Source organism: Pyrus communis, chromosome 16, assembly GCF_963583255.1.
Source record: "Pyrus communis chromosome 16, drPyrComm1.1, whole genome shotgun sequence".
Taxonomy (NCBI): Eukaryota; Viridiplantae; Streptophyta; class Magnoliopsida; order Rosales; family Rosaceae; genus Pyrus; species Pyrus communis.
Window position 1 is genome coordinate 5207974 of NC_084818.1, and position 17620 is coordinate 5225593.

Below are 17620 nucleotides of genomic sequence, written 5' to 3' on the forward strand. Positions count from 1 at the left end.
GGTTTCTATTGGCTTTGGACATAATTTGCAGTTCTATGTCCCATCTATCCACTTGTAAAGCGTCCAATGCTTTCTTGCCTGCATTCTCAAAGGTGTCCATTATTGTACCTACAGCCCAAAGGTACATTTCCTTTACCAAAATCACCTTGTCTCTGAGATTTGGGATTACCAATACATCTATCACTTTGACTTTGACTAATGGCATTAAAACCTTTGCCAAAAGAACTAGAATTAGCTTCACTTCTTTTGAAGTTCCGAATCTTTCTATATTCTTGATATGACGAATCATTAACTTTATCGTCCTCTTTTGATTCCCATTCTTTTATCATTCTTCTTTACTCTCGCTGAACATGTTCTCAGAGTCCTTAAGGCTCAACAACATCTTGTATACTCCTGATAAGAATTACAATGGATAGTGGTCACCCAAAATACCATTGCCTTATGCCACCCAGCCTAAAACAATATAACACTTCAATCAAAATAGCAGCAATATTCAAATGGGACGAGGCAAGTCTGAGAACTTTCTATAATACTCATTGATCGTCAGCTTTCCTTGTCTCACATTTGCAAACTCTTGCTTTCTACCATCATAAGATGCCAAAGGAAATAATTCTTTTCTTTAAACAAGTCCTTAAACAATTCTCAATCGGCTGTTTCCTCCGGTGACAACGAATTATACTCCTGTTTCCACCAGAATACAAGTTCATAACTCAAACCAGGTAATCATCTCAACCCTTCTGTCAAAAGGAAGATTCCTTTGACTTGCATAATCCAAAACATCTTTTCCAAATGATTAAGCCATCGCTTTGCTCCCTTAGGTCCATCATTTTTCCATAAGGTGATTCAAATTCAACTCATAACCCATCTTAAAATGTCCCTTTTTGATAATATACTGAATCACCAAAATAATAATTTCCCCCAACAGCTAAATCAGGGAGACTAAGTTCCTCTAACTACGTGGTTTGCTACGAGGCGGTGTAGTTCTGACAGAATTCACTAGAACTTCTCAAGATGTCCAAGATTGAAACTTAGGCTCTGATACCAACTTGACACACCCCGTCCCGAAGGAGGGCATGCTGGCCATCACGTGAGAGTGACGTAACCATTTACACAGTACGGAAGCTTTAAAATATACAACTTCTAAAATGAAACACCCGAAGGTGAGTCCTTATTTGGTCCATTCTGTCAGAACACCGTTGAACTTCCTCGTAGTCACCACACCTTTGCATTTCCTTAAACCTGGAGGGGCGCAAAACAAAATTGAGTGGGTCAGCAAAACGAACGTATTCAAAACCTTCTTTTCTCTTTTGCATATACTAACCCCTCGCTGTAAAACAAGTATAGTTTCCCAGAAAATAACATATATACGTATGTATAGATATGCCAGTCATGCTCAAAGATATATCATTCATGCTCATAAATATGCCATTCATGCTCGAGAATATGCCACAACGGAAACTCATAATCAAATGTAAGTGCTCAAGCGTAATTCACATCAATAACATATAATCTGGCAGCCGGGAGTCACCTAACGTGACCTGTACGGCTGCAGATAGAGCTCCAATCTCAACTCAATATCTGAATCTGCACACGAGTCGGAACCACCTAACGTGGTCTGTACGACAAGACTGGGTGTAATATATACGCTCTAGTGCTACGATCACGTGAAGACTGTGCGAATAATCGCGGGTCACCTACGAGTCGGAACCACCTAATGTGGTCTGTACGACAAGGCTTGCACCTAACTTGGATCCAAGGCGAGCGTGTGGTGCTGGTGAACATCACGTGAAGGACTGTGCCCTGGCCCTGGGCGGGAGCACTAACACCGGGGTGCAGATTATGAGCTCTCTAAACATCTCAACTACTAATATTGCATACAAACATGAATACCACTTACCTGGCACTTACCTGGGCCTCCTCAGCACCATGCAACAGTATGCATAATTATGGTAATGCACATATTAAAATATGATGCATATATGACAGGATATTTAATTCGTATTTCTTTTAAAATACGTTTTCTGGGAAATACGTCAAGCATACGTATATATATATACTGAAAAATAACTGCCCACTCACATATCACATCGACGTCTCGTAGGTCCCTGAGCCTCCCCTAGATTGGTTACATTCTTCCTCTGTATAATTTTCACCTATACAAAAAGTAACCAAATTGACGTTATTTAACGCGCATACACCAAACATTCGTCCATAACTTTCTCATACGTTACTCAATTTGGGTGTATGAATATACCACGGTGATCTACACGACGTCACGAACGCGTGACAATTTTCAGAACTCAATTTGGAGCTCTCACGCGCCCCCACGCGCACTGTTCACGCGCTGCCCACGCGCGCGTCTTCTTCCTCGCGTCGCCGGACTGGTTTCGCCGGAAATAGTGTTTTGCCGGAATTTCTGGGTAAATTTCAAAGTGTCATAACTTCTTCATTTCTTAACCATTTTCAACGTACTATATATCAAATTGAAGGTATTGACGAGACGAACACATCCATACCTGCCTTGACCTCTAACTCGCCGTGGTTTCGCCGGAAAAAGCCCCGACAGTTCCGGCCAACTTTGAACACGACGATCCCGACGTCCAAACTTCTCCAACGAAGTACTCCGAGGCTCCTTGGGACCTCACTAACACATCTACAAGCTTCAAAAGTCCAAAAACTAACTAGATTAATCTTTCATGAACAGTACTCGAAATCGGAATACCTCGAATCGACACGAAAACGAAGGATTTCTCACCTGAAAATGGTATGGTTGCACTCGTACGAGCTTCACGAGTTCGATGGTGTCCTTAGTTTCTTCGATCCATCAAGGTTTGGGTGATTTGTGTGTTGTCCGTACGTTTTTGAAGAAAGAAGGAGGAAGAACGGAGCTTGGGAGAGAGAGAGAGAGAAGTGACAGAAAAGAGACAGAGGGAGAGGAAAACACGGGAGAGTGAAACGGGGTGTATGAGTGTGTGTGTGGTCCTACAACACCACACAACACAAAACTACACGTAAAATAACAAACTAGGGGTAAAATTTGTAATTTCAAATGTACGTTTCGATATTTCCGGGACGGGATGTCACAAAAACTCATCAAATTGTCATTACTTATATTAATGACATTTTAGATACAAAAACTTGGTAATTTTTATACAGTACATTTTACATACAAAAAGTTGGTACATTTTACACAAAAAAGGTAGTACAATTTATATGAAAAAATGGGTACATTTTAGATTTTTTTTTTTTTTAAAAAAAAAAGGGTCTTACATTAAAAATGGGTACATTTTACATATAACAAAGTGATACATTTTTAAAAGACAAATGGGTACATTATTAAAAAATTATTGGTACAAATAAAAGGTTAAAATAATTGAGTACAAATAAAAGTTTGAAAAATATGGACACAAAAAGAAATAATACATGGGTACAAAGTAAAACTGAAAAGAAAATTGGTACAATTTAAAAAAGTGTTGCAAATTAAAATGGCTATAAACTAAATAAAAATATATGATAACAAATGAATATATTTAGAAACACAATTTAATTATCTTGACTTGTAAAATATTTTAGTATTGAAATAATTAATGACGTTTATTAAAACCAAAAGACCTTGATAAAAAATTGAAAATGAATAAGGTTTTAATCAATGGAGTTGAAAAAAAAAGAATGAGAACCTAATTTCTCCTATAAAAAATAAGGTTCCATTATTCCTATAGGCTATATTTGGTTTATTCTTTTTTCTTCATGAGCCGAAATTATAAGTTGACTTGTTTTTCTCTAATTAATTTTTTTGGGTACGATGAGTAATTGGAGAAAAGAGAGAGACAGATAATATAAGTAAATAAATTTATATGAGCTATTAGTGGTTCGTAATACCTTTGCAATCGAAAAAGTTAAAAAAAAAAAAAAAATCAAGAGATAATTAAGTAAGAGTGTGCAGATGATAAAAATAAATGGTGGACGAAAATCATTTTCCGTAAACTTACCAGAAAGTTATTAAACTGTATGTCTTCTAAGAATATTGTGACTGTGGTGTCATTTTCGACCACAAAAGTGAAAGAAAGTTGGTGTCATTTTCGCATATAATGTTGCTCTCTCTCAACGGCCAAAGAGAAGACATACATTCCGAGTCCCACCCAAGTTGCAGCTAAAATCCTAAAGTTCATTTCTATTTATTTCTTCCTTTGTATTTCTGGAATGATGGAGATATGGAAAAGGAATTGAATCTGGTCTTGGAATATCTCCTGCGTTTAGAATCTCCCTCTACCTTTATCTTCTTTGTAAAAAGCTGAAACACTGCATTTTTCAACTTCATGCCTTAACCTTTTCACCAGCACCTACGCGTACGTAGAAGTCTTTTGGGAATCATTTCTGCAGCGAAAAACATCCGAATAATTTCTTTCTTCACGCGCTTTGTACACCATATCGCATCATCGCATTATTGTTGAGAATACCAATTCGACATGCATGTTAGGTGATATTACTAGTGTCCGTTACTACTATCAGTAACAAAATTTGTAAAATGCATCCTACGTAGACCTTAAAATTATTTGTATTACTTGTACTTGTCTTATTGTATTCATGATCCTTCATCCTTGCCTCTATGGATATGGTACGATATCCACCTAAATTATATTATTTTCTTCATATTCAAAATATGTTCGCCAATTTTTTTTTCTTGAAATAATGTTTTAAGAAAATACTAGCTAGGTTAATTGTGAGCGAGCACGTGATTGATTTATGACAATTATTCGTGTACGTACCCCATATATTTACAGTGGTGAGAAACCGATTAACGCGTATGTGGACAGCTGATCTTGAGAGTCCTCATGTATTCAAGTAAAATGATAATCATCCTGACCATATCCTAACGTCCTATATCATGAGGTGAGTCCCAAACTCCCAATACTAAGTCAAACAAGTAACAGTGTGTTTCTTAGATTGAATGATGGCCTTGTTGTATAAATTGACACTCAGACCTCATTCAGTGGTAGATGTTGCTTGTGTGTTTCGGTGGAGTATTAGTAACTCAAGCCTTGTTGTATAATTGAAAGAAGTTCCCATAGATGGAAACCCTAGTAGTACCATGCATGATGATGCCCCCGGGGACCCGCACTTGAAATTTTGTACAAGAGGACCAACAACGCAATGAGAAATTTTTATGTGAATCGGACACACTTTGTTTATCGCATTTGTTTTAATATATGTGAATGTTATAGTTGATATCAATGAGAGGTTTAAGATTCGATCCTCGTTAAATGCAAAGTTGAACTACATTATTATTAGCTCATTGTGAGATTTAGTAAACTCATTCATCCTCTTAATATAGATACTATCGTAAATTAAAAAAGAAAAATAATAATAATAACATTATGCAGCGCGATGTTCTAGGTCCAACAAAAAATTTCAACAATGCAACAACCAATATTTAGTTTCTGGTTTTTTTTTTTTTTCTTAAAAAGGGGATTAGTTGCTGACTTTGTTATGACAGTCCAGTTTCATAGGAGCCGGAAGACTTATAGAGGCATTTCAACCTCTTTTTGACCAATATCATGTGATTCGCGAAAGCTAAGAATTGAACTCATGATGTGCTGTGTAAAATACGGATCTGAAATTCATACTCAACCATTAAACCATTCCGTGGTGATTATTATATTTAGTTTCTAGTTTGAATTTAACTTTGGGTGGTGATGTGTTGTCGCTATATTGTAACATTTGACATGCTTTATTCAACTTTACTCTCACTTTCGCAGTTGAATAAAACTTATTGGCCTCATTGCATATCATACGATCATATCCGAATAAGCTTTTTTCATGTATTAAAAATGAGAGATGGGATTTGACTGCATTTCTTATGGCCCATAATCTCCATTTGCGTTTCATCTCAATTACTCACACACTTTCTACTCAAATTTTTAATAATATTCGTTGGTGGGTTTTCTCCATCAAGTTATGATTAGACTGGGGCCATTGTGTCATTAGTCATTTCTCTCGAATTGTTTGAGGATTACTAAAGACAAAACGTCATTAACTGATACATAAAGAGTAGATAAGTAAAGCATTTATTTGTATATTGGATTATAACTGTGTGCTAGGATACGATTAATTAGCATATGGAACGAACTTATCAGCCATCAGAAAGCACATATTCTTACACTATCTGCAATATTTTCTGGGTGGTTTATATGTGTAGGAACCGAATCCAAGTTACTATTCTCTATATCTACTTCGCATACTCCATTTATACAAAATAAAATAAAAAAGTTTGGAATTCTGAATTTTACATGTCGAATTCTTACCAACAATGTTTGAGGTTCACAGCTTATAGTGGATCTCGTACAGCCCGTATGCATGGACCCTATTCCTTTATACCAAGAAACATAATTTATACTTTTGCGAGAACAAAATATATGATGAACACAACATATGCTTGGATTAATTTTGAAAGGAAAATGATAAACACACATTCCTTTTAGCCTCTCAAATACCCATGTTTAATCTTATTTATTTTTTTCTTTTAGTTTATTCAATTCAATGACGAAAAAGAGCAGGAAAATTTTAAAAAGTTGAAAATAGGTCGGTCCATAAAAGGGCAAAGAAATAGATTATAGATGAACGAGTTGAATTTGTTTTGTGAAAATTGTTGGAAAGTAATAATATTTAGGATTATTTTATTGTTTGGGTTTTAGGCTTAATCTGTTAGAATTAGGTTTGTGTTTTCTTACTTATTAGGGATTAGGGTTAGTTTATAATAAATAGAGTGTTTTGTTATTCAGTAGAGAATGAGTCACCTAAGATGTACCTCTTAGTTTATAGTCATTTCGACATTCTTATTCATTAATATCCTATTAACAATATTCGTAGTTTATAGTTTGTATTTTGAGATGAAGCAAGCCATGAATATATTCAACATCCCTTTCACTTAACAATTTGAGTAACTCCATGGGACCATGATTGAACATGCTTGTCGCATAAAGCTGGTTCGACATGATTAACTTTCATTCTTTTCATTTTTTTTCCATCTTTTTCACTTGGCTATAATCAGATGGTTTTTGGTAGTTAGGGTTTCTTAAATAATAAAAAATTACTGAAACACAGATGACATGACACAAATTCGAGCACGAAAAATAAGTTGGAGAATACACCAAAGAGCAAGAGTTGACACCAACACTAATAATTTTGAAAAGCCCCGGACATTGCCACCCCACTTTCCAGAAATAAGTGACCTCAGAAATCTAATCGATCGAATAGTCAAAGTAATTTGCGAAAGCCAGTGATAGGAGAACCGAACCCACTCGTATCTTCTTTCCCATATTTGGTACAAACGTTCCACAGTGGCTTATGCCCACACGCACCATCAACTTTATCATTCTACTGAGTGGTATGACTATGGATCAGATGCTGCTTATGTAAAAAACACTTTTATTTACAAGCGTTTTTATTTGATAATATCAGAACAGTTATAAGACTTAAAAATTGTATCCTTTTAAAAATAATATGGTCGTTAACATGTGATCTGGAAGATTGGCGACCAACCACCGTTCCAAATGAGCTAATAGTTTCATCATTCCAAACAAATAAAAGAAGAGCAATCAAGTAAACTAACAACTTCTGATATAAACAAAGAACTTCTTCTTATAAAATAATCACAATTGGAACTTCTATATAAACTAAGAATTTCTTCTTATAACCTAATCACAGTTGGATACGTATATCTTTCAAAATCAATGCAATAAAGTAAACTAACAACTTTTGATATAAACTAAGAATTTCTTCTTATAAACTAATCACAGTTAGATACGTATATCTTTCAAAATCAATCTGAACGCATTGAGAAAGATAGAAAGCAACTTTAATAATGTGGTTTTCTGTACGTGTGTGTGGGGGATGAGGATTCCTGTTGCTGAGTAGGAGATGCGTATGATCATGTCCAAGCATAGGAAGTGATCCTTCAACTGTAGAAAAAGTTTTTCTTTCCACGTAAAGAATAAATTATGGAGATGTTGAAATTTTGAAAAGATGCAAAATTCAAGAGAGGGAGGAAGAGACATCGGGTTAGGGTGGGTGGGGACATCAAATTCATGGGTGCATGACTGGTTGGCTGCCTGGCTGAGTGGGTGAGAGTGGCCTAGTTGATGATGCTTCAACTTTTTTACCTAAAATAGGAATTTATGATTAGTGTGTTAGTGGAGAACCTAGTTCCCCTCCGTTGTTTCAATGATTTGACAAATTTTCACTTTCCATCGTTATATACTACCCTAAGCCCTGTTTTTTCCTTCTTTTTTCAAAAAAAAAAAAAAAAGGTGGTTTCACCAAGGCAATCCACTTTTATGGGGGTCAGGAGACTCACAAAGATATTTCACACTCCCCCTAATCACCATGGAATTTGTCTATGACTACTGGACCACTTCATTGTGATTCAGTTTTTTGCTTTTTTATTTGTTCTCTTTTAAAAAAAAAATAAATGGGGGAGAGAAAAGTTGAATGGAAATGTGACAGAGAGAAAACATGGGAGTGCATAGATATTTATATTTTTAGTTTTTATATTTCAAAATTAAAGAGATACTATGTTAACATGTGAGTGAAGTAAGAAAAAAAATTGCAACATTTAATTTCTGCAAAATTACATTGTTTTGTGTGATATAAGATCAAATAATCTTTTTACCCTTTTTAATTAACAATTTTTTATTTATTAATAAGTAGTTTAGATAATTGGAAATGTCCTATGTATGTGCAAGTGTGGGAATTTTTCTTTCAATTTTTAATTTTTTTGGTGCAATGGGCCAAAGCCCAAAAATAACACAGAGCTAACAAAGCATATTTATGGGCCTTTAAATCCCAGCTAAGTGTGAGATATGTATGTCCCAACACATTTTGGGCTTTGTTTTTTTAAACACATTTTTTTTAACAATGAGATTAGTTTTGAACTCATCATTACACTTAAATATGAGATGTTTTATTTATAAGTGGAGAAGATTACCAATAATTCCTCTTCACTTGTAAATAAGAGGTCTTAGGTTCAATTTTAGTAAGAGGCGAATTTGAACCACATTATTACTACTCCATTGTGAGACTTAACTTACCCTCTCCCCCTTAATGTAGATTATATCGTTTGTTCAAAAAAAAAAAAAAAACTAATGGCTTGTCTGTGACGACTTAGATGGTCCTTATATATTATTAGTGATCTAAATAATTGAGTACCATTTTTCTGTTCTACAGAGCGGGCTACTCTAAAATAGTCAATGCAAGATGATATTTCTAGTAATGCTAATAACAATTTTTTTTTCCTTGTTGATTATTTGTATATTCATGAGATGTGAATTCACGACTTTCTCCGTAGAACAGAGTGCCACCAAATTAAATGATCGTTTTTATTTATTTTGACACAACAAAAATGTGGGTGTGGGTTGAGGTAAATCACATAATGTACAAGTAATAATGTGTATTGAACTCGCCATTTATAGAAGTCAAATCTAAAAAAATGAAGGAAAAAAAAAACTCTAAATCAAATTAATGAAAAGGTAAATATGAAATGCAGCCCAAGAAGATACAATCCATTGCCATTGAGCCCAACTAAACCCTAGTTGATAAAGGACAATGAGCCGAAGGAGAAATGCATTAGTGTTCCGGACACGATGTAAGTGAGATGTCTTATATTCAATTATCATTAAATGCTAATTTGAACAAGATTATTACTAGTTTATTGTGAGGCTAAATTTACTTCCTTCTTTTAATGTAAATAATATCGATTGTTCAAAAAAACTGCTTGAATCAAACATTTAGTATATAGAACCGTCTTGACACACTGAAAATTTTCGGAGGCCCACGGTGACCCACATCTGCAGATTCGTATGGTGCTTCTGCGCTGCTGGCAAGTCTTCCGCATTGCAACAGCAGCAGCGGCAGAGGGTGGTGATTTAGAGGAAACTGAGGTATGCGTTACGCATTTCCAGATCAGATTTCAGTGGCATAAAGGACCTTTTGTATTCATGCGTTTAATGCATGGGAATGTTGTTTGTTGGCTTCTGTGTTCGAAACTTGAAACACAGGCCACACAAACAGTACACTATGTGGCATCGAATCTTATTTTTATCAAATAAAACCCTAATCTTATTCTTTTTAACTTGATATTATTTTGCTAATGTTTTTAAGAAAAATGGTAAGATGAGTCTTGTATGCACTAATTTTAATTGTTTATGCGTATAAGACTAATAAAACATGAATCTTCAAGTTTAGTATTTCAACTTATATGTATAAGTGCAATTGATGGTAGCGTTATTCTAAAAGAAAATTGAGGTTTCACTATAAAATCAATTAGCAATATGGGGAGTAGTTCAACTTACTTATAAGCTCATGCAAGGTCCTTCCTCTCATCAACGTATGATTCACTCTCAACAGGCCCCTCACATGTGGCGAATTTTCAAACCTAGCACGTGAACAACACAATAGGATTAAGTGGAGCGTATGTGGCCGTTTGGCTTCACAGTGGAACAACCTGCTCTGACACCATGAAGAAAGTTGAGGTTCTACCATGAAATCAATTGGCAATATGGGGAGCAGCCCAACTCATTATAAGATCATGCAAAGTTCATTCTCTTATCAATGTAGGATTCATACTTCACAATTCTATATTTAAAACAACCATAATTCTTGACCAAAAAAAAGAAAAGAAAAAACAACCATAATTCTACTTACTCCTTCTGCTAATGCCTAATGGTCCTTTTTCCAAACAAAATATTGCATTGCTACGGCCATGTGTTTTACCTAAACATCAGATGACCATGACTATTATAACAAAAATGAAAACCAGAAGCTCGTTTTTTCTGTGCATAAATATCAATTAATATGTTCTTGTTTTCTGTCAGATATTAATAATATATATATATATATATATATATATACATATGTACTTGTAAGGAAAAGATCTAACAAAACAAACCCGATTAACTTTAGGAAGTTTTAACGAAACACTCATGGTACTGTTCACTTATAACGAAAAATCACATTTTTACCTTTTTTTATACTATTCACTACATCTTTATTTGTCATTTTTCATGAAAACTAAAGTTTTTTTTTTAACTTTTCGTTAGTTTTCTTTTAATTTTAATGTCAATTGCACCTTCTTGCTCTTCAAGTTAAGCATAGAAAACTAAATGTGAAGAGTCAATCATTTTGTTGGATAATTGGAATAATAATTTTGTTGGATGAAGTTGCCCATGTTGGTATTAAAAAATAGGTAGCTACATATTTTGTCAAATAAAGATTTAAGAATAGTACCATTCAAGTTTTAGTTTGAATTAAGATAGGCTTATTAACTGATTTACTGCCTTAAACTAACATTTAGTCTCACTTTGCCCTATGAAACTATTATTTTCGTCTCATTTAGTCTCTGTTCATTGTATTTTTGCCGATTCGGTCAAATAAACGTTAAATTAAATAGTACTATGACAGTTTTATAGAGCAAAACGAGATAAATTAATTGCAGAAGGTAAAGTGAAACTAAATAGCAAATTCAAAGGACAAATCGCCTCAAGATAATTATCTAGAATGATTAGAATGTATACCTAACGTGTGTTTAGTCATGCTTTTTGTCAAGGATTGTAGCGATCACTACGTCATTCAGTTTTAGAATTTAGTTTAATGATTTGATTTGGGTTGGCAGTATTCAACCAATCCTCACTCAGTTTCTTATTATTCCACTTCCATCCATGAAAGTTCAACAAATATCTGGAATGTGCATCGGAATCTAAAGATGCCTCTGACTTTGAAACTTAAAAATAATGGTGATCTATGGTTGGAACCTGGACCAAGTATTGCATACCTACCTTTGCTGTATTTACGATTAAAAACAACTAACCAAGAAATTAAAAAAAAAAAAAAAAAAAAAAGAAGAAAAAAAGAAAAGTCTATCCTTCCTTTTTAGCAATGTGATATGATATTTGATTATAAACTACTCTAACTTTCGAGAACAGATTGAACGCAAGTGCGAGAAGACAAACATACTATTTTAATACAAAAAGAAACATCCTTATACACAATGCAAGGATTCAACTAAGTTTAAACCTTTATGGCTCTCCAACACGAAAGAACCTGTATCAGAAAACATAAGGTAAGGTTACATGCTATTGTGAGAAGTGTGTTGCAAATAGTAGCAGGTCCATGAAAAATATTTCGGAGGGTCACGTATAAAAGTTTACAAACATTTCATAGATATATAATAACCTTAAAAATTAAACTATAGTTCTATCATTCATAATTTATGGAACAAATAACAATACAAGTTACAATAGTTCCTGACGTGTTTTCATATTTTAAAAATGTTGCATTATAGCTTCATTGTTAATGGAAGAAAAACGTTGCTTTCAATATAAACCACCATGCTATCACTCAACCATTGATCTCCCATTCGGTTACATAATGGAGTCTTCACAATATTCATAGCGGGAAAAGCTTTCTCCACTAAGGCAGAAGCAATTGGTAGAACCAAAGCCAATGTAATTAGCAAATACACATGATTATATACTCTATTCCTCCCCGTGTCCATGTAACATCCTACATCGACCAACGGATAGGGGGTGATGTGCCTTATATGTACATGCTCACCTCTATATAGCACGAGGCCTTTTGGGAACTCACTGGCTTTAGGTTCCATCGAAACTCCGAAGTTAAGTGAGTTTGGTCATATCTCAGTCTCGACTTTGCCGTAGCACGATATTGTCCGTTTTGGGCCCCGACCACGTCCTCATGGTTTTGTTTCTGGGTACTTACACGAGAACTTCCTAGGGGGTCACCCATCTGGGAATGCTTTCGCCCGAACTCACTTAACTTCGGAGTTCCAATGGAACCTGAAGCCAGTGAGCTCCCAAAAGGCCTCATTCTATATGGAGGTAGACATGTACATATAAGGCACATCACCCCCTTTCCGTTGGTTGATGTGGGATGTTACAATCCACCTCCCTTAGGGGCCCGACGTCCTCGTCAACACGCTCGCACCACACGGCAGAGTGGCTCTGATATCATTCAATCACATCCCAGTCTCGACTCCGCTATAGCACGATATTGTCTGTTTTGGGCCCTGGCCACGCCCTCACGGTTTTGTTTCTGGGTACTCACACGAGAACTTCTCAGGGGGTCACCCATCCTGAGAATGCTCTTACCCGAACTCGCTTAACTTCAAAGTTCCGATGGAACCCGAAGCCAGTGAATTTCCAAAAGGCCTCGTGCTATATGGAGGTAGGCATGTACATATAAGGCACATCACCCCCTCTCCGTTGGTCGATGTGGGATGTTACAGTCCACCATTTTTTTTGCAAGGCAACCAATTCATTTCAATTGAGAAAATTCACTATTCGAACGCATATCAAGAATATAATGCCCAAGTTGATCTTCAAGTACCAAGAGTTGATAAGTAGTAAATTCATTCGGATAAAAATTGCGCAAAACATATTAGCTTTTGTTCATCAAAAGCCGAGAATGAATCATCCAGGCTCAAACTTGCCAAACAAAGAAGCGACTCTGTATTTACCTCATCAAAACGACTATTTAATTCCACAAGTTGCTTATCAAACAAAGAGCTCCACATGATAAGGATGGAAGTTTGTGATTCTTTAAGCCAATGTTCTAAAAAACACTAGGCTCTAGTCGAGCGGCGGGCATGAGTCTAGTGCCTAGGTGGCTAGGCGGATTTATGTAAATTTATTATATATCTTTTAAATAAGTGCCTATTTACACTAAAAAAATATACTTATATGGATAATAAAAGAATGATAAAATGCAAAAATAGAAGTAGAAGAATACACAAAGTACATCCATCCAACAAGTTCAATATTTAAAAAACAGTAAGCATATAATCATAATGAGGAGCATTCTTGGATAATAGACTGAATTCTTCTTGTTCATGATCTTTGCATTGGATTGGTTATAGATTAAACTATTTAACGTTGTTGTATCTAATTTTGTTTTTTTTTTTTTTTTGTATGTATCCCCTCAAAAGTTCTCCAATTCATTTCACAATTAGATGAACTTGTAGTCAATCCATCATTTGCAAATTAGGTACACGATTTCCATAGGTATACCACCATGAAACTAAAAAAAATAAAAAAGCACACAATTAATATAAAAATAAAAAAAAACAAATCCGCCTAGCTCCAGACCGATTTTTCGAAACGATTTGCCCTAAATCGCGGCGGGTCATCACCGCCTAGGTCGATTTTTAGAACACTACTTTGAGCTCCACGCCGTGATCTCCCTCGAGTAACCATCATCCATGCGTTTATTTATTTTTTTTGGCTCTTGGTGTTTTTTTTTTTTTTTATTAAACTAAGGGTCAAAAACTATGTTGTTTTGACAAAGTAATATTTATTAAAAAAAATAATAAGAAAAACCACTTTTATAATTGGAGGGCATGTATGAAGCTAACTCCAATCTTTAAAAGGGCACCACCCAAGTTATCCATGGACATTCACCGAAGTTCGGGGGATCAGAACTCAAGTTATCTATGGACATTCATCGATGTTCAGGGGTCAGCTGACCCTCTGCCCCTCAATGCATCAGCCTCTGGTTGCAAACGAAAAAATACTCAAATAAAACGCATTTCTTAGTCACTCTGCCGTTCCGAACTTTTAGTACAATATTATGTGTAAGATTTTATCCACATATGTTACATAACATTATACTGGTGACTTGAAATTCTACATTAGCAATGATCCCATCCGGCATAAAATGAAATGAACGAACAAAATAAAACAGAAATGTATAAAAGACTAAAACACGAGTGTTGCGATAATTTTCTCGCACAAAAGTCTCTCTAATGCAAATGATAAGGTCGAAATCCCCACCCAAGGTTCTTCACCAACCGGCATTTCTTTCAAACTTCACAGTCAAATCAACACAAAGAAATAAAGGAGAGAAATAAAAAAGATGGGAAGAGATGTAGGCTTTAATCATTATTTACCATCGTCACATGGAGAAGAAGCTAGAAAGGGGAAAAAGAGGTTCTGTGTCCCGCTTTCTTTGGAGAAACAACATGATGACCTGCGGTGGGTCGACCTTTACTTACTTCACGACCCCATGACAAGTGGTTGCACCGGTAAATCGAGCGATTGGATTCACCCACAACAATAACATGGACCAGTTAAAATTAAAGATGCATGGTTGACCCCGACTCAGATTGCAACGTTTTTCATCGTTACAGCAATTTTTTATCTTTAAAATGGAACTAGCCGGTAACTACACCATAACAATCATCTTTTCAGGAGTCGAGAAAACTTACAAAGTCATTTTAACCTCTTCTTGATCATCATTGTGTGGTTCATTAGTGTTATGAATCAAATCTAAAACATACCGTGTGAAATATAGGTCTAAAATTTGTCCCCAATTACTGACGATATTACTACTCTAGCCTCTAGGCTAGATTAAAGATAAAGGTATGTGTTTAAATCCAAAACACAATGGTTGAAGAAAAATACGATATTTACCAGGACAAGTCACCACTTGTAACAATTAGTAAACTAGTAAATAACCATCCAACTCTTTTGTTTTTTCTTATTATTTTTTCCTTTGGAAAGAGAAAAGGTATTCGCATGATAAATTTTTTAAGTGTTAATAACATTTACGATAAAGTTGAATAAAGTTGAAAATTTCATAAACAAGCTAAATTTCTCCGAATCTACAACGTGGACAAAGAGACAAACGGTGGGTGATTACCATTTTTCATTAAAACTAATAATTAAGCAATTTTATGTGTGGATATATATCAAACTCAACCAAATATTGGTTGACTATGTACTATTGTCCACGAACCGTAAATAAGCATCAAATGATTCATTCTGAACGGTACATTAATGCTTTAAATCTCAACATAATCAAAGTCACATGATTAATGGGTAATGCTTGTGTCCCCTCATCATGTGTTGTTTACTTGTTCCTTTATTTATGATCAATAGACTTTTACAGTGTGCAAAAATGATTTCTTAGATTAGTATAACTCTTCATTTTGATTTTTGAGATTTAAAATGGATAGAAGTTGCTCCTGAGTTTTTCTACATCAATCATTTTGGTCATTCTATAAAAATTTGTACTAAACAAGGATAAAATGAAATAAATACCCTCAATTTTTTTTAAAAATCATTTTGGCATATTGTTTATTAAATTGAGGGTACTTTGTCAATTTGGTCATTATTTAACAAATTTTTTCATAGAATGACCAAAATGATTGATAGTGGACAGACTCAGGGACTACTTCGATTGATTTCAAATATTAGGGACTAAAGTGATGAGTTACGCCAGTCTTAGAGACCATTTTAGCTAAAAAATCTTCTCTTTATCAACTAAAAGATTATATATGCAAAAAAAATTATTCAATTTTGAGATCTTTTTAGCCATTCATATGCATAAAATAAATAGACCGTTTATCCTGAGGATGCTATTTGTTATAAAAAAATGTTCATTGGTTTAAAGCATGGATGACTAAACAATCTTCAAATTAGACGATTTTTTGCAGATATGGTCTATAGATGATAATAAGGAGATTGAACAGTAACGATTATAATTTTCGAACAATAAATATTTATTAATCGTATGTGCAGAACAAATAAGTTCCTCAATATATATATATATATATATATATATATATATATAAGACAAAAGGACAATCACTGAAAGAATCTATGCTATATTTATTCTTCAACTTCAATCCACATCATTATTTGAATGAATGGGAGAATCGTTTTAATTGAGTTAATTGATAATGAACCTTGTGCATTTTGCAGACTGGTCCAAACTTTGCTTTAAAAATCAAAGACTACATTTAAGGCGAGGAAGCTTCACATTTGACTATCAAACATGTAGGTTACCTTTCATTGTTATGTTTATTGTTTCTTACCATGATGAAAAAAATTAACCAACCACCAACTATTCTATTAATCAGCCAGTAGTCAGTCGATATTTCTTGTCTCAATATTAAAAAAAAAAACTATTTAATATATTAATTTAATACAATTTAAGTTTATTTAAAAAAAAAAAACAGACGCACAGATTAGGTTAACAAGCTCAATTCATTTGTTCAAAAAAAAAAAAAAAAAAAAACTCAATTCATATATGCATATACTACAAATATATCTATACTATCTATTAACAAATTCTCTTTGTCAACAAATGAGAATGAAAAGACAATTTTAACCCTCAATTCACAATTCAATAAAAACATTCTTAAAAAAATGATGGGCATAAAGATAATTTCATATAAATTTTTTTCACTGTTTTTTCTCCCCCATCATCCACATATGGTCAAAAAATCTCTTTCTATTTTTTCTTTTCACATTTGTTCTAGTGAAAAAATCATAATTTTCTCACACGTGGGGTTTTTTCTAGTCATTGTAAAGAAAAGGCAAAAGAAAGCGTATTATTTATTGAAAATTTTAACGAAAAGTTTTTGGTGCTGTCTATTTTAATGAAATCATATTTTTACAATAAAAAATCAATTCTGATGCTATTCATTTTACCTTTTATTTTATCTTTATCATTAAAACTCAAAATTTTTAAATTTTTTTCATTAATTATCTTTCTTTTTTTGGATGGGATGGAAATGGTCCCATGAACGACAAAAAAGACTTCCCGA